Source organism: Ornithodoros turicata, chromosome 2 (genome assembly GCF_037126465.1).
Source record: "Ornithodoros turicata isolate Travis chromosome 2, ASM3712646v1, whole genome shotgun sequence".
Taxonomy (NCBI): Eukaryota; Metazoa; Arthropoda; class Arachnida; order Ixodida; family Argasidae; genus Ornithodoros; species Ornithodoros turicata.
The window spans coordinates 126,267,255-126,289,591 of NC_088202.1; the positions used below are offsets into that span (position 1 = coordinate 126,267,255).

A 22,337-nucleotide genomic window follows, 5' to 3' on the forward strand; every position below is an offset into this window, starting at 1 on the left:
ACCAAGCATGCAGGCGCGCTCATTCTAACGTTCCCGTTCGCGAGCATCAACGATTATCGCAATGCTTGTGGTGTTGGGGCATGTTGCTACAGGCAGCTCACATTAAGCAAAATATGCATGCACTATAATTTAATGTAATTCATGAAATCAATGAAATCATAATGAAGTTCAGGGAACAGCAAATGTTATCTAAGTTTTATTAGTACCTGCACGCTCATCAATAGCAGTGGTTCAACGATAAAAGGTCAAGAATACATAACACATACGTTTCAGATATGATTGCTAATGTAATCTGTTACGGGAAAGTGATATGCGAATATTGATACGGAGCAGCAGCAAGGGACAATATGCAGGTGCGCTCGTGCACATAACAGAAGAGGGAGCACAGATTGTAAAATCGGCTTAAATATCTTCGAAGTTAAATTATGTTATTTTAATTCTAAATTAATTCTTAAATTAATTCTACAGTACTTGATGCTTAGACGAAATGTCGACACCAAGTAGCAATTGGTGAACATGTCCCATATCAGACTGTGCCACGATAGCTCTTGTTAGGGGCAACGAACAATTTGAATTCGAATTTCAAAATTCAGCTTACACTGGATATCAGCACTTGATTTCTGGTTACTGCACTGATTGATTTCTGCACTGATTAACTGGTGTCAAAAATCACATAATCAGCTGCTGGCAGGATTTCTTTCGAAAGAAACAACGAACAACTTTAGTTTGCGGCAGTCCCAAAGCGTGGCATCGTTGCCTGAATTCAAACAACTCAGGGAAAAGAAGTGCAGAGGCCATGGAATCCAATCTGGGTCTTCTGATTCCAGGCTCGATTCCTGGCGTCAGCACCTCTTTTCCCCGAGTTGTTTGAATTCGGTAATTTCTGGGCGTTTGAGGCTTACATGTCTGTGTCTTCCCTGATGGTGGCGTGCCTCGCCAATTCTCGTTGTTTACATCGTTGCATGTTGCCCGGTACGAGGAATTCGACATGATGCACTAATGGAACGTTTGCAAGGATGGTTGCAGGGTCATGAAGTTTCGTGCCGTACGTTAAGATATGAAGGCAAGTAGCGAGTCTACCACGACGGTGTTCTATCAGAGCATCTGGTAAACGCCGTTCTATTATTGAACTTCAGTTATTATATAGTTTTTAACTTACTAAGGCTGTTCTCGTATTAGTATTACCGTATGCGGTAAATTGGCTGCCGGACATCCTTCGTTAAAAGGGGCACTTTACATTTTACCTTGGTAGATTGTGGGTCGAAGCCTTTTTGATTATAGGATAACAAACAGGATATTAAATACATATTAGACCTCCATCCTCTTTCCACATGTTCCCGATCGACTCCACCAGCTCCTCAAGAAGTTTAATCCGGGGTCGGGGGTGATTTTCTGTCCTGAAGGAGGCACAACATCCCACTTCTGCGTATTGAGCTGACAATTGCAGCAGGATCCTTCCTGTGATATTTGTGTGTGCAATGCACTGTCTACTTCTTTTATGCGTGCAAACGAATAAAATCATAGCTATTGCATTTGTAAAGTTAAACATGTAGGCGCAAAAATGTGTATGTCAAAGGGAATAGGATCAATTAATTAAAAAGTAAATATGTACATTACAATTACACAATTCTACACAATGTACATTACACACAATTTACTCCTTATTGACCCTTGACAATAGGATCTCTGTCAAAATATTATCAGTATCATGTCAATTGACTAAGTGGTCACTCAAACAGGAGTTAAACGAGGTGTAAAGTCAATAAAGTTAATATAAAATCAGTTAATTGTCAATTAGAAGTAAATTTTCATATTTTTAAGGGAAATTACGTTACGGATTATGGCTAATCCAACTCCTCTTCTTTCATGTGTGTTTTAGTATAGATCGGAAGGTGTTCACGATAAGCCAATCGCGCTACTCCTTTGAAGTGACTGACGTCACATTTTGCTGAGCTTGCATTTGACAGAGTCTATTATCGACTCGCTTTCGTTAAGACGTTGAGTGTAACCGATCGACTAAAACTTGCTGTTGTAGCGGGTCTCAATAAGTGCATGCACGTGCAGTGTGTTGAGATTAAGGCACAGGTTAAATAACCCTCAGGTTGGCAAAATTAATCCACAGACCGACCACTGTAGCTTTCGCTCATGATCATAGTCTGCTCGCGAAGTCAAGCACGACTTATGATCTTCTGATGCAGCCGTGTCCACGTTTCCTGTTCTGTAGCGAGTACATTAAAGCGCATCTCAGAAATAACGATGAAACTATGCGTGATCTCCAGGTGTTCGGAAAGGTGGCCAATTCACCCTGGAAGCGTTGTCCGTGCCTTATCCAAGATTGTTAATGGTATTCATAGTTGAGGTACTCCCGTCGAACTGGCGCGTGAAAGCCTTCTGCTATATTGTTTCAGTACCTTGTGCAAGCATACTTCTAAATAAGTATTATCACTCGGGAGAAAAAAAAAGTACAGAAAGCAAGATTTACCTGATGTTCTTGTATTCCACAGTGACGTTCGAGGCATTTTGTCAGCACCACACTCACGACAAGCAAGCAAACTACACCGACTCCGAAACGCGAAACGTGATTTCGTTTACTGGAGAATTTAATTGTTGTCTCCTTTTTGACATAGCCAATGGACAGCTTGGGCTGACTTTAGCAATAGAAAGAAAAAAAAAAGAAGAAAGCAGTGAAGAGTAAGAAGAACATGACGAATGGCTGTCCCAGAAACAACCTATCCTCGACCAAGTGCTCGAGGAGGTGGGTATTTTATTGCGCAGGTCGTAAAGCGCGTGGACAAGTCGAGGGGCCCACATGAGCGTCTGTCACTCATTCCAAACCATAAACAACTTCTATCCAATGGGGACATTCCTCTGTCACCGTCAGAGTTCGCTATAAGTAACGTTGATAATATCCCACTTTGGGCGGATCGTCAGCTGAATGATTTTGAAAAGGGAACGACATTAATATTACGCGTGCATATTGTTCGACAACGATGGGAATGTCTCCAGGTTAGCTCATCCAGTAAGTGCTTCGTGATATTAACTTTTAAGCGCGTTAGATGAGACATATTGCTTGCTCTCCTCAGGCGACCAGAGGACAGTGTAGTGCGCGCCCTGGAGAAAAGGGCTCGTCGTCTTCCCGGGTATAAATAGAAGAGTTCAGAAAATCCCAGAGTGCTTAGCGTCGCTTTCAACTGTGGGGGTTTACTAATACGAAAGAAACGGGTGGCCTCCAAACTGTTCCGATTTCTTCCCTACCGGTCCATTGTCCACGACGCGTCAAGGTCAGCGAAACGTGAAGGATTATTCTTCGTTCCCTCCCTCAGCAAGCGACCAGGATGCAACGCGTGCGCAAAGAGCACTGGGATTTTCTGAACTCATCTAATTGGTCAACTCAACCTCATGTATAGGCTACTTTCTCGTTCAATATTCTCACTGCGTGGTTGCTTTTTCTCTGCCACATGGCATAGTGAGCTTGTTCTTTCCTCTTTTTTTTCGTTCGGATCCCCGTTCGCTTTAATTCTGCCTTGTATCAATATCGCACAAACAAACAGAAGGATGCGTTGTGGTCTAATAGTGAAGCTCAAGGGACCAGGTAGATGACACCAGGTAGACCACATCGAAGTGAACTGTGAGAATGCAATGTATCTGTTGCTGTTGTATGCAATGTATGCTGTTAAAACACGAGCATTCGTTGTTCCTGTATTTGTTGCAAAGCTTTATGGCCTGTTTGATAAAAAAAATTGCTAGGAAAATTCAAATAATCCAACCAGCGGCACGATCGTGCGTAAATAGCGTGCGGTCGTCGGTAGTAGCTTCAAGGTTATAATGAAGGCTGGGAGGTGGTGGGTTCGAATCCTTCCACAGGATGTGCAGTCTTACGTTTCACGTGGGCGTTCTTTCATGCTTTCCGCGTCGGACAGTTCTTCCTGAAGTCGGCCCAGGACGCATACTAACTCCCCTCCTGGCTCCCATTCCTTTCTGCTGCCTTCTCTCCACATCTCGCACATAGCTACAGTTGCTTCGCTGTGGTTAACGAGTCAGAAAAATAAATCAACTTCCCAAGACTTCAAGCGAATCTGTTACGTACGAAAGGATAAACGCAAAATTAAAAATTAAATTTAAAAATAACTCCCAACGTAAATTACGAGCAAACAGAGCGTGATGCTGTACGGTGGTATTGAAATATAATCTCCTGCCTTCTTCGCTTTGTCATCACTCTTCACACTATCACTTTACCTTCAGGCTACACCACACATAAATACGTCGTCACGCAAAACTGCCTTCCTGGGCATTCCATCGGACGTTCGAGATGACATCGTACAACGCTATTTCGTCGTAACCTGAGAACCAGGATACGAAGCGAGCCCTCGACTGACAACTCATTTCTTGACGACAGACGCAGATTCCAGATGCTGACATCCAAAAGGCGAGCCGCTTGCCTCGCACACAGACGCGCATGTGTACTTCAGAAATAAGGAAAATAATACGTAAAGAAAAAGTGTGTGTGTGGTGGGGGAGGGGGGAAGGGGGGAGCTCGTGGAAAACAGATGAGGTGACGGCCTGGAAAGACGATAGAACGCGTTAAAAAAATAAATGAAAATCGAAGAAACCAAGATGGCGAAAAGCGCTGGTTTCCGCAAACTGCATTATAAGGCCCAAAGTAGGAAGGATAGAAGAAAACGGGAAGGGGAAAACTGTCGAGTGTAGGGAATCCAATCTTGCAGCAGCCGCGGGAGAGAGATCCGAATCCCCGATGGAACGCTCGTCGAGGGGAGCGACGGGGGGTGCGTTCAGGACCGGTTGCTAGGGGCAACGTAAATTAGTCACCATGTAGACGCAGTGGGAAGTCGGAGAGAACAGGAAAAGAAAGAACAAGGAGGGAGAGGAGGAGGAAACCAAGAGATTCTTGGATGCGAGAGGAGGAGGTGCTGGGAATTGGTTCTCTAAGCGTCCATGGTGGTGGGTTGGCTCTTTCGGGTCGGGAGCCTAATGCTTTGGCTGAATCCCGAGTTGATGAAACTGGAGGCTTACGACATTGCAGGGATGGAAAATACTGCGGGTGTCTGTGCGCGGGAGGGAATGAGATACGTCGAGGATTTTCAACAGTGAATATACTTTGACGGCGTGTATTCGGCTGCCACTCGTGCGAGATAAAAAATATAAGGTGCGAATGCCACACGTGGTGTAGCAGTATATCGTAATATAAGGTGCGAATGTCACACGTGGTGTAGCAGTATATCATAATAAACACCACGAATATGCCCCAAAATTTCATCTTTATGTGCGCGCACCGCACTTTAATAACGCTTTGGACAAGGCTAGCCAAATGGTGTAGTATTTATGAAGCAGGCGTTTCGTTGGCTGCGGCACCTTTCCTTGATTTAGACTGCACAATTAAGTAACGAATAACCAAGAGTGGAAGTTTGAGAACACAGTTTAACATCATGACCTGTGTGATTCGAATCATCAGAACTGTTTGAGATGCTTTAATTCCTTTTGTGGCCTATGAGGCGTGCACACGCTTGTGCGTAATTTTAGTGCGTAATTTAGTGCGTAATTAGTATTTTCTTGCCGTTAGCTAATCCAGTAGAGCCAGTTTTTACGTCTTTCGTGTTGTTTTGCGTCTTGCTCTCAGCGACTTACGTCCCAATTATTTTTCCATTCCTATCACCACCACTCAAGCAAGTTTCTGACAGTACACAGCGAACTAGTACTACGAACACATGTACCTTCATTATTTCACATCATTTGAACGTATCAGAGTTGACATTTCAGAACATCACTGTATTAAGCCAGGCTGGGCTGGCCTGTGCAAATGTCGCGAGCGCCTCTTGACATTGCGTTGTGACAACGCAGCAGACATAAGGTTCCGTGTTCTATAGGATGCGGCGCGCATGCCCATCAAAGCGCAGTATTTCTAGCAGAGTATATAAACAGTGTCACGTTTGTATTTCACTTTCATCCTTCCCACGTTCGTTATACACTATGCATATACTCATACTCATTTCCGAAAACTGCTGGCAACGTTTCCTCCGCTGCTTCGCTCGAAGTCCTTGTTGGAGCGCTGTGGTTAGTCAATACTCAATCAAGCCAAAATCGGTAAGACGCTATACCACCAGTGTTGTACCCGCTACCAAAATGAAGTAACGAAACACCGCTACCAGATACTCCACAAAAAAAGTAGCGCAATACTACAGTCGCTACAAATTTGAAAAAGTAACGCGATAGCGCTATCGCTACCCTATAAAAGTAACGTAATTACTATGCCACTACTTTTCCGTTACCGTACCCTTCTCTAGGCAACATCTTACCGTATAGGCATCTCGTTACTGAATGTGTATAAAGACTTTGTTTCCTCACATAGTCCGCGTATGAAGTATTGCACCTTCTGCTTGCCGTTCTCGTTTGTGTTTCTCGCTTCGTTTGCGGTACTTTAGGACGAGAGAAACAGGTGTACTACATTCCACGTAACACACATGCCGTGTCGCACGTGTCATATCTCTGCAATTACAAGGGCACGAACATTTGTTAAGTTCAATTACACCTCTTTTTCTTTTCACAATTTAATTAAATTCTATTCAAATATTTGTAATAACAAATATGGATTCCAAGTATGATACCAAACGTCTCTACCACTCTGAGCAATCGAACAGTCAGCAGCAAAGGCCAGCACGAAGAGCAACAACGAACAACAAACAATTCTTGAACAGGAGAGAACTGATGCTGGAACAACATAGAAGGGACAATCACATAAAAGGCCTCAAGTTGCGTAAGAAATTAACGATGAAAGATGAAAGTCACTGAAAGTGAGTACTACAGCTGGCTAACCTTTTCATCTTTCAACAAACAATTCGTTCGTATATACACAGGTATTAATATGCGCGCCAAAGCCAGGAGGAAAGAATTGGCGGACCTCAATATCAAACAGCTCGACCACGGCTATTTGTAAATATGAAGCGCGCGATAAAAAATATGCTATAAAGTCTGTGGTTAAATAGACGCCGATGAATGACAAATTGCCCTTCTGTTTCGAACCGGCTAACAACACACGGGTGCAGAACGCGTGTTACACACATCTACATTATACGGAACGTGCAAACAATGTTTACGAATGAAATGAACTGTACGTCATGCACGTGTAAAATAAGTTCCACATATTTAAACACTCACTAAGGTGACCTGTTTCTGCTAGGCACGTACGTTTCATGACCCTCGAGTTTTCTTAGCTGATGCGCAGGCAAGAATTTCCCTCATATCCTCCACAGTAATTATTGAACAACAGCAGACTCATGTGTGGCACCTCATCTCGTGTGCAATATCAACATACAAAGGGAGGAACACGGAGTAGAACTGTCGGTCCTCAACCTGATTGGTTGTGAGCGGTTATGTTCGGCGACGAATGACGATTCACGTTTAGAAACGACGACATTCGGACGTTTCACAGCGCTCTAATAGATTGGTTACGAATCCAGTCCAAGTAACAATTTAGATAGCACTATTAAATCGCATCATCCCAGTCCAGTGTGCAAGTACGCGCTCCAGAGAGCTCCTCGACCATGGGACTACTTAACATAAAATGTGCAGCGGGAGCTTTCCCGCACACGAATATTCATGTCATGCGTATATGTTTCTCACAATGACGTTTGCATGATGAGTAGCGTGATGTGTTGAGAATGTTGATAAGACATCGCACTCACTAAAATTTTTGGCGCAAAGTAACTATAACAGGCAAACCAGAAATTCGAGTTACACAGTGATCTTGCTACGAAATTGCTTCGATGACCCACTTCTTTGCATTAATTACATGTCACTTTTTATTGAACTAGTATTTTTTGTGTTTCCAGCTATTAATTTTGAAGACCAGAGCGGCCAACAAGCGGAAGCTGTGAGCGCCACTACCACAAGCTTATGGCGACATCTCTTCGCCATTTGTCACCATCCCAAACCATCCACAAGGTACACTCATCCTGTATCAGACAGCAAACACTATCTTATAATCAGTTTCCGAACTTATGGCACAAATTGGTGGGGCATGCTGGCACATGCTGGGACGTTAGGTACCAGGTGCCGTGTGCTGGATTGGCACGTTAAAGATGGGAGAATAAGTCGATGAATTTATCCCTAAATCCCCCTGATGGTTAAATAAATCCACGCTGTGCTGCCGGTCATGATCATAGTTGTGTTGCGACACAGGACTCGAATTATAAATGCATAACCAAAAAGTATGAAGCGTCACTCTTTTGCTGTGATCGTATGGCACGTTTCATCGGCATGCAGAGTAGATACGGGTTTGCACAGTGGAAGTGTCACATCAAGAACCATTTCTTCATTCTGTTCTACATCACTGAAAACCGTTGAGTCAGGAAAGAAAAGAACCTGAGTCATCTAAGGGTACCAAATATACTATTCTCAGTACACTAAATAAACTAAAACACTAAATAAATAATAAATAAAGAAAAGTAAATTGGGGAGGCAGCTCAACTTCAAGTCCCCTAGACTTTAGTTATCCCCCATTTTATACCTCCGACACTGAAATTTTACTTCCCAACACGGCAAATATATTCCCTATAAGTATACACTTCACATAATTTTCCACGCATTGTTGTGGTCGTGGCAACCCAGTAACCAAAAGAATTGAAATTTCCCGTTGAAGTCATAATAATTGTTTATTCGCCACAACTATTGGAATGTTGTCTAGACAAACGCAGTCGCTGTTCGAAATATTGAGGTTCGAAATATTGAGGTCTTCCGTTAGAAATAACGGTGCATGGATTTCGCCAAGATGGTTTTTCTCCCATCTAGGCCTCCACCAGATCGCTGGACTATACCCTTCCGAAAAGTAACTCGTTGTCCACGAACACGCCTTGTCAAGTAACTCAACCATAACTAACCGTCACCTTGAAGTGTTGTAATGTGTTGTAAAGCGTTGTTGTAATGTAAAGTGTAATTTCTTAGGCACTTGAGGCTTTGTATGTATTTGTCCTTTCTATGTGTTCGAGCCTCAGAACATCAGTTCCCATCATCCCCGTAAACGCATCTATAGCTAATTTTCCTGCGATCGGAAGTGATACGTGGCACATTTTCAGATTGAGATCTCAACGCGCTGTTCCGTGTGTAACAGATGCCTGATTTAATCGGTAATTTCTAAAATGTCTTGAAATTCAACGTGTAAAGTAACTCTGTGAAGTTGGGATCTGGCCGAGTTTGTGGGTCGCTTTTACACTTTATTTCATAGCTTCCGATACTCTATGTACAAGGTTTCCTTGACGAAATTTTAGAAAGAGTATCTCACACCGCGTGCGTTTCGTGCCAAAGGCGATGGAGGAAGCTGTGTGAAGCTAAAATATAGGAGCATCGGATCATTTATGTATGGGTCACGTGCTCCGTTCCTCAAAGTAATGTGATTTACCTAGAATGTTTTTCTGCTCACCAATGTTCGGAAGAAGTTGCATTGAGAAACGCATTGGGCGCAAGTGATTGCAGTATAAGTTGCATATTTGTCGTAATTGATGCGGAAAATCAGGAGTGCAGTGGTTACAATTATAGCTACACACTGACAAAAAAAAGAAAAGAGAGAGAGTAACGGGGGAGTAACTGCTCACTTTTACTCCTCCTTCCCTATAGGTTACTCCATTTAATTTCTGTTACTCCCCACATTCGAAATTTACTTCGTTGCCCAGAATTCTTACTCCCTCCTCTTACTCCATTTTGCTGTGTTACTCCCCACACTTACAACTTATTCCTTTGAACAAGAGAAATTGATGTTCTGAGGCTGGAGCGCATAGAATGGACAAATACATACAAAGCCTTATTCCTCTGCCTAGAATTCTTACTCCCCCTACAAGTTGGCTACTCCATTTTGTTCCTGTTACCCTCCCCACTTGGAAGTCACTCCCATGCACTATATTCCCACTGCGCTGTACTCCGACTCTAAACTGCTTACTCCGTCCAGACAATGCTTAAAGGTACTGTAAAGCAGTAGAGAAGCAAAATATGTTGGCGACGTGTCTTGAGACTCTGTTGCCTGTAAATCCCATATGCGGAACCATACGACCGACAACGCTCTCTAAATATTTTTAATTTGTCACGAAAAATCCGGCGTAGTACAGTGGCGCGACGCCTGGTGTCGAACAACCCCGTTTGCAGCGGGTAGCACTGTTCAATATGTATTATGTATGCAGCATTATTTTGTCACGATTTTGTTCTTTTGGTGGCTATATTATTCCGTATCATATTTTCCGTAGGAGTGCAGAAATTCCTGTTCAGTGTGCTTTTTGCGAAATAAAATGAAAAGGAACGCAGCGCTCTTCGACGGAAGCGCCACCTGAACCAAGTGGCGAGAAATCAGAGAATGATTGACATAACGGAAAGCAATGGTGCTGAAGATGACGCATACAGTGCACAAACTAATCCCGACACTGTCTGGTCTTTTTAACGACTTCCACATTTCAACTGTTCAGTGTTTGTAAAACCCCGAGACTAGGGAACACGAAGGGACAGACACAACACGAAGTTTGTTTATCCGCAGATGTGGCTCGTTGTGTGGATTGCAGGGGCGGATTCTGTGGTGGGTTGTTTGGTTGGGCCCAGTGTTATACGCATGCAATGTGGTTGCCGTCGTCCTCGGCAGAGAGTACGGATCCCTTCCGAATACTATTACAGTGTTGCTCGTAATCTTTAATTTTCTAATTAACTGCACCGCATATTGGCATGAAATTTGCTCCGTTTTCATACTGATGGCTTGGACTATCGAATAGCCACGCTAAATTAAATTGGACTTCTGCTGCTTTACAATACCTTTAACACTCGCTCTGATTGCGGAGACACTCCGCTTCAAGTTTTCCAGGGGCTCCGCAATGATTTTTTTCAGGGGCAGCAAGCCCTGTCTGGGGTGAGAGTGGGGCCTGATACCAGGAATTAATTAGTCCTTTGGCCTGATATCAGTTTAATTTGTAAATGAACACACATGTAATGAGGGAAATTTGCAGAAACCAGTCCGCAAACATTGCCGAAACGTAATCCAGAAGCTCTGCATGGCATGACAGTTACATCCCCATAGGACATTTTATCAACTCCTCTAGTGGGCATTACTGCTATTCCATTTCACAACATTAATGGGGATCCATAGGGTAGTGTCACTGCTTGTCTAAAGGTCTTGTTAAGGGAAGCTACTTTCACACGAGGACCTATACGTTTCAATATACATGTATATTTGTAATACCCCTTATTGCTAAATATTGATCTTAATATAAGTCTAGAAAATTAAACATTAAAGCTACAAGTTCCCCTAGGAGTCCAGAAGTAGGGGAAAAAAACCTCGATATCATTCGCAATTTTCAAATTGGCATGGATTTTCAAACGTGACGCGGTCTGTTGGACAGACGGACAAATTGCTGCTTTATTTTATAGTGAGCCTCGGGACACACACTAAAAAATTTCACACCTCTTTAGGTGTTAAAAGGGCGTATTGCACAATTTACACTCCTCACTTAACTGTCTAACACCCATTTGAGTGTAAAGGGGGCGTATCCTGCTGTTTACGCCCTTCTGTCTGCTTTTTACACCCCTTCGTGAGAAGGTCATCAAGCCCATAGGGTATAAAAGGCGGGTCAGCTGCACACAGCATTTCTGTAATTTTAGCAGCGATGGGACTTATGCACCTTAACTTCTGTTCGTTCTGTGCTGTGAGGATAGTCCATGCACTCCAGTGTTTTTAAATGTGGCACTGAACATCATGCACATTACTTAGAACTGCACATAATTAAATGATACGCTGCAAATGATGCCAGCCGACTTCTTACACAGGCCAACTACCAAGACCAGTAACTGTGGATATTTTATTTAGGGTCTCAGAGGTGAACATGGGCATGGCAGTAATGGACTGCACTTAATATGTACACAACCATGACCATGCAGGAAAAAAACTGATGAAACTCTTTCAATCTAATACGGCCCTCGAATGACATCAGAATGGCAAAGCAAAAGCAGATTAAAAAGGGACAGTAGGGACCCCAGCGGGTATTCAGATTCTGGCTGAATAAAGTTCTCCTCCCGGCGTACATACTGTATGTGCAAGGATACATCTGAAAATGAAATAGTTTTTGAGGAATTGAATTAAATCGAACACCCGAACCATATCCCGTTTCGGTTTCCTACTCACCGTGACGTCACGAACAGCAAGTGCAAAACTACGGTAATTCGATGGAAGCGAAGTCTAAGTTTCATTCCCATGCGCAGCATGAAACGCATCAAGGCAGGTGAATATATTCAGCAAAATGACCATTGGACAGAAAAATGACGTCACTACCGGTGTATGGTGCAGCCTACATTCAAGTCACGGTCTCAATCTTTAAAATGCTGCAATAAATTTTCAAAACCAAATACAGAGATACAGCTTTCTAAGGGTGTAACTGCTTACACCCTACAGGCTTTACACCCAAATGGGTGTGAGTTCTCAAACACCATTTTTACACTGGAAAGGGTGTAAAAAAGTTTAGTGTGATAGCCGCAGAGTATAACATCACTTTTTCATTAACTGAAGTCTTGATTGAAAATTTCCGACTTATGAGAAAACAGCATGCAAATTTGAATGTATTTGAACATTAACTCATATGTTCGTTTCGAATAACTCTGACAGGTCCGGCTCACAAGTTCCAAGTGGCCGGGAGTTCATAAATAGCATATAGAAAGCATACAGACGATGTCTATACCGGACTATTAAGCGGCGGTGACACGCTGACTTCCTTGTCTCGATCATTATCGTCGCAGAAATAAAAACTTTACCGATGTGATGTTGAGAAGTAACTCGTATTCGCATCACCGTAAACCGGAACGGCTCATAAAAGCCATTTAACCTCCTCCTTACTGAGAAGACGGTAGCGACCGCTACTGTCGTAAACCACGATGCAGTCAAGATGCCACGAAGTCAGCGCAAGCAGCTCATGCGGGGGCATGGTAAAATCATAACGTCTTTCTTAGTCTCATTTTGACAGTTCATCTGACTCTCATTATGTGTAATGCATTGTTTTGTAAATCACCTCCGCCTAGTCATTAGTTGGAGGTGTTTCACAGAGCACTGCAGTAGGTAACAGTTAGGCCCTAATTAGGCCCTAATTAATACATAAGGCAAGTGGAGATTCAACTGGCGCGATAGTGCGGTGTCCACCTCCCACTTGTTTCTATTAGGCTGCGTACCCCTTCGTAATGCAGTGTTCCCGGAAACTTTCGGAAGTTTTCGACCGCGGTAAAGAGTGTTGGCTTCTGCGCTCTGCACACTGTTCCTTATGCGATTACTGTGCTGAGTTCTAAGTTTAGTTTGCATGTTTTCTGATTCCGTGTTAGGGCCGCGAAGCAACTGCAGCTATGGCTGTGGCTATGTGGACAGATGGAGAGAGAGGACAGCAGAAAGGGGTGGGGGACAGGGGGGAGGGTTAGTATGCATCCTGGGCTGACCTCAAGAGGACTGTGCCGACATTAGTCTGGAAAGTCTTCGGAAAACCCAGGGAAAACCTCAGACAGCACAGCCAGTGGTAGGATTCGAACCCACCACCTCCCAGTCTTCAGCGCGATCTTGGCTACCAGCAACGAGCGGGACGCCTTATCCCGCTCGGCCATGCAGCTGGTGTGTTTGCATGCTTAGTGTAGCAATGTCGCCACACAAATGTACGGTGACTCACCTTAAGTGTAAATGTACTCATGCAGTTTAGTTTTCTCCCAGGCAGCACACGACGTCGGGCCGATGTCGATAGCAAGTTGGGCACGTTGGCCCAACATATCCCCGACACTGCCAACTTCTGAGTGATATACGACAGAAGTCGGCTCGATGCTGACGGAAAAACGCGACGTAGCCGACAATGTCAACTTGCGACTGATATCGCGTTGAAGTTGGCAATGTCGGCTTGATGTTGACTGAAACAAACAACATGTAGCCGACAATGCCAACTTGCGACCCACATCCCACAGAGGTTGGAAATGTCGGCTTGATGACCACTGAAACCAGAGACATGTCGCTGCCACTGCCAACTGGCGGTCGACATCCCATAGGAGTTGGTAATGCCGGCTGGACGCTGACCGTAACAACATGACGACGTAACAACATGACGCCGACAATGTCAACTTGTGACGAACATCCCACTGAAATTGGCAATGTCGACTCGATGTCGACCGAAGCCAGCGACATCACGCTGACAATATCTTTCGACGGACCTACTGGGTGTCTCAAGCCGAAAACAGTAGGAAACACATTCGTTACGTTGATGTTGAGTTATTCTGAGCAATTCCTCACTTCAGCCTAGTTTGTATGCGTGACTGAATTAAAGTGAGGATTAATTAAACTTTAATTAAACTGACTTCTAAGGGAACTGTGCCGACGTATGTCTGACAGCCGTCGGAGGAAAGCCCAGGAAAAACCCCAGACAGCACAGCCGGTACCTGGATTCGAACGCGGGTACCTCCCAGTCTCGACATGACATGGCCAGCACGCTAACCGCACAGCCACGCGCTTTACTACCTCAAACACACCTATCTCTGAACTTGTTCAGAGCTGTGCACCAACGACATTGCTCCGATCCGACTTGAACTTCGACCACTAAAGTTAGATCATACGCCAACTGAAGTAAAGGTACGGACTGAACACAATCGTCAAAAATTTAGAAACTACGACAATAGAGTTTTTCAATTTGGAGGAACATATGGCTCGCGCGCTATCGTTTGTTTTACGAACGCAGTATCTAGCCCAAAGTGAGAGAGATCTCCCAAAAATTATGGGGGTGCCTCTTAGCTTTGTCTTTCAGGAGATAGGCCGAATCGGTCAGGAACACCTGTACCTTTTCCCGGTAGATCCATTTTCCCCTCGGAATAGAAGTAATACAAAAGTTCCCGCGAAAGTAAAAACGAAAGAAAAGATCACATCACCTGGAGAGGAGGCAGAAGAGAAGGAGGCCGATAAAAAAGAACGACTTAGAAGTTCCCCGCCCTGCTCCTGACACTACGCAGAAAATGCGGTTATGTGCAGGGGCCGGTGAAACATTAGACTAGCCCCCCAGGTGCAGGCAAGCTTTCAGTGCATTGTGCTCGCTTAGGAGGAAGAGTCTATATATCGAGCATGTTCCTTGCAGAGCGTAAACATGGATCCAAACATATAAAACATCGTGGGGAAACTCAACCGTATACACACAGGAAGATGTCTGGGGATGGGAATGTGCACCGTTCTGAAATAATAAAATATCATAATAGAACACCTGATGTTGATGAATCCAGTGGAATCTATTACATTTCTAGCCTGTGAAGGGAGTGTATAAGGTTGGGATGCCCTGCGCGTGCCCACCCTCCTGGAGTACGTTTTGTTTTACTGGTCGAGCGCGCTAACCATTACGCTACACTGGCGCGTAATGTCTTATTTTGATTGCATTGCATTTCGAGCAGATCTGCATTCGCTCTGGCAACTTTGCATGGGGTATGATATATCGCACTGTTGCATTCGAAAATGCAGAGTAGGTTTCAAACTGGGTACTTGCCCAATATAAAAAAGCAGGTGAATATTTCTTTCCACTCCCCTTTATTAATGAACAGAAGACAGAACAAATAGCCGTCCGTAACGAACGACAGGGCTGCAGACTTCAAATGATCTTTCGTCAAGCCGAATTCCGGAACTGCACACACACAAACAAAAAAAGATTGCAGTCGGACTTGTTTAAAAGCTCCCACCTGTGTATAACCTGCATGCTTGCGTACCAGACACTTATTCCTTATGCAGGAGTACCTCGCGGAATTTGGCGTTTAATCCTGACTTGATAAGAATGAGCGAACCGACATCGCCGCAGAAGCCGCTCTGTCCTCTATACAGGGTGTCCCAGAAAACGTGTCATTTAATTATAATAAAAAAACTACACCACCTAGAGCCATGCGGTCAATGACATTTGTTCTTACTGGGTTTCTGCCACCTGCTCATGTGAATGTCATGTAACGTAAGTTTAATTATGTAAATTTTTGCGAGCTTAAGTCGGAAATTTGCCTAGTAAAGGTCACGTTTTTACCCCACCAATGTGAAGAGCGTGTCTAATTTAGTCAAATTAATGATAATTGACAAGGATATTCAGGAGCTATCCCATCGAAAAAATTAGCCGAACATCATGCTCTACGGAGGTCGCACAGAATAGCACACGATGAATTCACGTCCGACTTTCGCTGGTATAATGCATTCCCTCTCCCAATTTTAGGAACTGTTACTTTTTCTACTATCACTCTGTGGGCTGGCTTCGGAACCTCCTTTCGTCGCACTGATAACGATTGCGCTCAAAAAGTCATCGCGCGCTATGATGCGGTGCTCCGAAACGCGTGATATTCGGCTATTTTTTCCGATGGGATAACTCGTGAATATCACTGTGAATTATCGTGAATTTGGGTGAATTCGGCACGCTCTTCATATTGGTAGGGTAAAAAAGTGACCTTTACTTGGCAAATTTCCGAGTTCGGTTCGCAAATATTTACATAATTAAACTTGGAGTACATGACATTCACATTAGGAGGTGGCAAAAACTCAATAAGAACAAATGCTGTTGACCGCATGATTCTAGGTGGCGTAGTTTTTTTTATTATAATTCAATGACACGTTTTCTGGGACACCCTGTATAGTATTGACGGATGGGTCCATATTGCACTGCTGAGAGGTGACTGTTGTTCCATTCTTCGACGCTTAAAGGCGCCTCTGGTATCCTGCGCCACTGGGCAGCTGACATTCCTTTCAGATATATGTTTGCAAGAATTGATCCAGCGCTCGCTCCCCTGGTGCCACGAAATACCTCACGTCAGGATGCTGCATGAATTCATCGGATGATAATCCGTTTCGGTTTCACACCTCAGTGACGTACCTGATTGCGACAAGCATATAGGCTTTCCGAGGTCACTCCGAGGACTTTGAAAATCTGGAACACATCCTCCTCCATTGCCAGCTCTACCAACCTTCCAGGACCACTCACTCGCACCTCCTCACCATGACAAATTTACTTTTTTCAAGCTCAAATCCAGCCCACCAACTCTCTATACTATAAGAGCACTGCGTTTCTGCCATTGGTCTTCCCTGTGAGGCTCGTCATTTTCACCAAATTACCGTGGACAATGGGGCTCCTGTGGCGGTGAAACACCTCAGTCATCATCATAGCAATATGGGTGTTGGTGTTGTTTTCCCCTCCGCAGGGATTCCCCTTTGGGTACTTTTATTGGTATTGTTGATGTTGCGCCGACAACTGCAATAACGCTCCATAGCATAGAACAGTGATTCTTTCACAGCAACTGAAATGCCTATAGTGTGAGACAACTTCCATGGGATAACTCCAGGAAGACAAAGGGAGATATTTTCTAAGCATGCGTGTCTTCGTGCTTTTAAGTTTTCTCGTTGCGATTTCGGCTGCGCAGCAAAGGATGTTCGTGCAATAATTTCGAGCAGCTGGACAAAAAATGCCGCTCAAAGCACCATTTCACAGCGAGAAACTTGGCTGTGAAGGGCTCTGTGCAACTTGTCTGCACATGCGAATTCTTCCTGTGAATGTTACCGTGCATGCGTTCGTACGTGCGTAAACACACCTCTAGGTATCACGTGCCAAAGAATATTCGAGATGGCTCCTTCAAAAACGAATTCCCTTTGATAGGTATTTTGATGCTTTCACTCCACGTTCGATAGCAAGATATCGAACTTTGGCGAAACCTATTTCTATATTCTGTATAGAGTGAAGAGATTATGAAAAGAGAGAAACGAAGGAAAGAACGGTGTGGCAAGTCATTCTCGTTGGTGACGAGAACGAACCATAACGGCAACAAAAGAAAGGATGCCAAGTGTGCAAAAATTTTATTGGCCGAGTCTTATCGGTATGTGAAACGAGTAAAAGAACGGAGTAAAATATGTAGCAAGTGAGCCAGGCAGGGCCTTTCTCTTCTCTATTTTTTTTCTCGCACCAGCTCATGCATTTCGTAAAAGGAACCCTGCGAAGGAAAAGAAGGGGGCGAGATTGAAATTGATTCTGACGTGGTTGCGAGAACGGAATAGCATTTCCTTTCCTGGGGGACTTTCCTTTTTTGTTTTTGCAAATAGAAAAAAAAATCAATCGATTTTTCGGCGGACGTCTGCGACTCTTGATTCGATAAGAGCTAAAGGGAACAAAGAGGAGAAAAAAAAAAGCAGAGAGGAAGAAAAAAGAAACCCCATTTGCGCGGCAGAAAATTCAATTATCTGAGTTTCTGGACTTGAGGCAAGTTTTATGCACATCCAATGTGCCATGGGGAACTTCTTCAGTATCTCAGAGAACGTGTATCCTGAACAGATGCCTTTATTCCTTATCTTCTCTCTCTCCCTCCATTTTCTTTTCCTGCGGTATATGGATGCTACATATACAGGTACTTCTATCTACATGAGCCAAATGAGTGTAATGTGGACGCAAAACAACATAAGAGAGAATCATTAATAGAAGACAACTGATATGCAGCTCATGCGATTTGACTTCTTTTTTATTATTAGTAGTAGTAGTAGTTCTTTCTTTATTTTCAGTATTGGCGTTGAATATTGCATGATACCCAGGTTGCTCGGTGCATGTGTTACATTTTGCATCGGCAAAAAATTGTACAAACTAGAATGGAGCAAGCGAGCTGGTGTACTGTAGAAAGAAGTAACATTTCCTTGAGTTTGAGGAACACACAAAACGAGGAGAACAACACAAGACTGAAATAAATGTTAATAAATGTACTTGCTACGAAAATTTGCACCTCGTCGTTGTATTGATTTAACGAGAGATGCGCCTGTACACATGACTTCAGTTCGGTAAGTTTCAAGGCACACGCTGGAATTTACAGCTTTTACAAGCAATGATATCGGGCGCCATTCGCTTCCCCGAGAAATTTGACGTAGGCTCAAAAAGAAAAGAGCACAAGCTTGCAGAAAGAACAAAGCACTATAGACTAACATCAGGAGCTCTTATAAATAACCTCGCGAACAAGAACAACAGCCCGGGGGCGAACACAACACACGCAGTGACGCCTCGGCTGGAATGGACGGCCTACACGAACTTATTGCACATAGCAAGAGGCAGACCCCGCTTAGAGGAGCAAATGGACCATCGCCGGAGACAGAAATATGGTGCAGGCGCACGAGTTATGGGGACTGAGTCCTGCCGACAACCGAGAGAAGGCGGGAACCCCAAGGAGGGGGATGAAGGGAATGCCAGATACGCGCTATTCCAGCCGCGGAATTGTAGGTGACATTTCTTCCATATTTTATCCTTCCTCCGGGCCGCTCTTCTATATATTTACTGTCCGGCACAGGGTTTATTGGACAGCACGGACAGGCAGCCGCGATGTGTGCACACATATACATATCCGAGGGCCCTGTATCTGTTCACGCGCAGACCCGACCGCCTATAAACAATGGCAGCTCGCACACTCTGATTCCTTAAAATTTTTCGAATTCTTTTTTAAAACTTTCTTTTTGTTTGCGTTCAGGCATAGTCATATGTCATTGTAAACGGGAAAGGGGATGGCGCGTCTGAAGGCGTGGTCTTGCAAATGGCTTTCCGAAACTCCATATTTCTTGCGCTAGCATGACGTCACCATTAAGGAAAAAAGAAAACGGTGGGGATCTTCACTTTTATTTTTTACCCGTGACACGAAGTTCCGTTATAGAATACTGCAGGTATTCACAGAGGCGGTGAGATATACGACCGCTTTAAGCTGGGTCTATGAAGGCAAGTCAACACCGGTCTCTTAGAAAGAGGCTTTACAAGAATATTCCAGTTGTTAAAAGAAAGCCTATTGGAATCGTGGGCTCGGAATTTATATGCATTGGCCTACGCGCTATTGGAAGAACCCAACCGCCCAATTGGCCGCTGGTGGAGAAACATGGCATCGGCTTCGTCTGGAAAAAGGGACCTGAAGGTCACAGTTCATTCCCAGCTTCTTTGGAGGTGACCTCAACCATAACGTAACTCATGCTCTTTTCAATCGGTCCTATGGTGCTTAAGCAACAGTGATCCCGTGTGGTTCGTGCTTATGTTCAAGGTGACCTAAACGTCTCACCGTATACAACCTGTTCCAGTTGACGAGATTCATGCAGGCTTTATAAATTGTTGTCAAGGTGGCACCGACTATTGCAGCGTAGGATAATCATAATTCAAACTTCCAAGCCTTCATATTTCGCTATTATCAAGGACAAGTTATTACCTTCTAAGTCGACTGTGTGTCACCAGTTGGACTTGCTCTAATTACGATGCCTTTCGGTTCAGCCAAAAGAAGACCATAATAACTTGTAGACACCTGGACATAGCAAATTCGGGAACCAGACCGATGTTGATGTCGTCGGTCATGGATCGCTGGGTACAAATGGAAATCTTCATGCTAAACTTCTGCGCATGACCTCGTGACCACACTGCTCGAGCTCATTTAGCCTAATCGTCATTCTGTTGAACGATTGTAATTTCTCTCTCTACTGGTGTAATTGTATTTCTTGTATATTTTCATCGAGTTTGGTATTAACGCAACATAGCATAGCATTGCTAATGTAGGAGTTATGCTACAGTAATGTGACAGTCTTGCTGTGATACCGATGCCACCTGCCACGAACCGCACCTGAAGAATGACAATTACGCAGCGTATATCGCAGTGTGACTAACGAATTGTCACTAGGGATCTGTAGAAAATAATTATTACGTTGTAGATAATACGGCTTAGAATTAAGGGAGAATACACTATATTATGTGCTCCAGAGAAACGTCTATAGCTCCTGGGTCATTGGATTGAGAGTTATACGATTTTTTGTCACAGCTCTTTCCTGACAGGCGACTCATTTCTTATCAACATATATTTGTGTCTATATCAGACACATTTTTGTGTAGGGACAGTTTAATTAGTACCATTGTATAATTAGTACAATGGTGCAAAGGTCGATGCATTTTTACATATATATATTGGTTGCCTATAGAGTGATGAAATTGGATAAAAGCCACGTCAACGTCATTTTGAAGGAAGTAGGCAGATCGAATTTGCAATATTTGCTTTAGATTCGAGAATGCAGCATCTCATTCGAAACACTGCATCACATTCAAGCAATTCCACTTACTTCAATTACTGCAGATAACTAACGAGAAAATTTGAGAAAATTCGTTCACCCACATTTTCTATGCTCGCCCAAGGAGCATACGTACGGTGCACATTGCATAAAAGTTCCCAGAAAGGTAATAACATACCTACAGAAGCTAACATAAAAAGCAAATATCAGAAAAACGGTGTTTGTTACAGAACCAACGTTTACAGTCTTGTGTGCAGATTAGTAAACATGAAAAAAAGAGAAAGTATGATTTCGAAATGCCCGTGCGCTATATAGTTATTGTCCTATTCTTTTCCTGAACGCTTGCGTCTATACCATGCTCAGCTGGGTGCGTTGCAAACGCCGGTGTGGAGCTGGAATCCTGACCCCATCTGTTCGCCTGAGTACGTCTAAACACTCTGTGCGGTAGAGGCAGACATCCAGGATCTCCTTGCCTCGGTGAAAGATTTCTGGCTGCGCATTTATAGGCATTACTATTGTCTAAACGCGTGCCAGGCAACATGAAGCAACAAATGTACGACAAATTCCACCGCGCGCGCGCGTCTGTGTGTGCGTGCGCATCTGATGACTTAACGACGCAAGGGCAACCAAGGCCCGGCCGAGGACAGTGACAACTTGGTGTAAGGGGACAAGTTGCTCAGACACGTCGAAACAATATGTTTGCAAAATTAAACATTCGATTAGTTTTGTTTTGTTTACTTTGAACGCCGTAATTGGACTGTCTAGCTTAGGAGTTTCTTGCAATAGCGAACGATAGCACAAATTTGCACACTGCTCTGACACTTTGTTGTTCGTTCACACGCAGGTGCTGACAACACTCATATAGGTTATAACTGCAAAGGTCGCACATTCATAGCAGTGTTAAAGGTCTCGTGCTTTGTTTTGCGTGTAAGATTGAAGGAAACATGCGTTGCCAGGATAGAAAATCTGCGTTGTGTTCCTCGTTGGTTTACCCGTATCTTCGTCCGGTTGGGTACTACGGTAAGCGTTCGGTACTAAGCGTTCGGTTGGGTACTACGTTGGATAAATATCCGCTGCAGAAAACCCAACCGAAGCCCCGACGTCAAACAAAGGGGTAAGAGAGACCTGCGCCTCCAGATCTGCCTTCTCCTACATATCGATTTCCAATACCGTCTGAACCTAGATACCGCCATCTTGTTGTACTCGTTTAGACTGACGCAAGACGCATACTTTTTCGATTCGCTTTGTATTACACTAATACTTTCCCACCTTTCAGCGTATAAAAGGGGTG

General features: G+C 43.9%; 1 long non-coding RNA gene across 3 annotated transcripts in view; it reads left to right on the top strand.

The window, feature by feature from the left end:
* The window catches only part of LOC135386072 (uncharacterized), a 97,575-nt gene that overhangs the window by 60,585 nt on the left and 14,653 nt on the right, over positions 1-22,337 (top strand). For all 3 annotated transcript variants that reach the window (XR_010420586.1, XR_010420588.1, XR_010420587.1), the window contains exon 4: positions 7,845-7,956. This is a non-coding gene — a long non-coding RNA (uncharacterized LOC135386072). The remainder of the gene's footprint in view (positions 1-7,844; positions 7,957-22,337) is intronic.